Source organism: Myotis brandtii, unplaced genomic scaffold (assembly GCF_000412655.1).
Source record: "Myotis brandtii unplaced genomic scaffold, ASM41265v1 scaffold782, whole genome shotgun sequence".
Taxonomy (NCBI): domain Eukaryota; kingdom Metazoa; phylum Chordata; class Mammalia; order Chiroptera; family Vespertilionidae; genus Myotis; species Myotis brandtii.
This window is the reverse complement of record NW_005371138.1, coordinates 2,367,683-2,368,207: the sequence shown is the minus strand read 5'-3', so window position 1 is coordinate 2,368,207 and position 525 is coordinate 2,367,683.

Genomic DNA, 525 nt, shown 5'->3' with positions numbered 1-525 from the left:
GGCGCCGGGGAGGGGGCGCGCGGCCTCCTCCCCTCTCCCCCCAGCCGTCGGGGGGTGGGGGGTTGGAGGGGACAGAGGACAGTGGCTCTGGCGACCCAAGCCCCTCAGGGAGGTTTCTGTCGGGTGCTGGTCCAGGACAGTGAGTGTGTGCGGGATCCCAAGGGTCTCTAGGCGCCAGATGTAGGAGGGAGCTGGTCCGGCTGCGGAGGAGGCAGAGGAGGAAAGGAGGGCGGGAGAGAGGGAACGAGGAAGAGAGGGAGGGGTGGGCGCTCAGCGGCGAGCCCCGGGAGGAGGGAAAAGAGGGTGGGGGGACCGGGCTCCCGTCCCCATCTCAGCGAGAAAATGTAGAAAGCGACACAAAGCTTCTGAGGGTAAGGTCAGCTGCTCCCAGAGCCAGGCAGATAGACCAGCCCCCTGGAGGAGGGGTGGAGGGGAAATTTGCGCTCCGTTGTGCAGTGGTCGCCGCAGCGCGCTCTCGGCGCGGGGGAGATGGATGCCCGCTGCCTTCCTCCCTGCGTGGCTGGG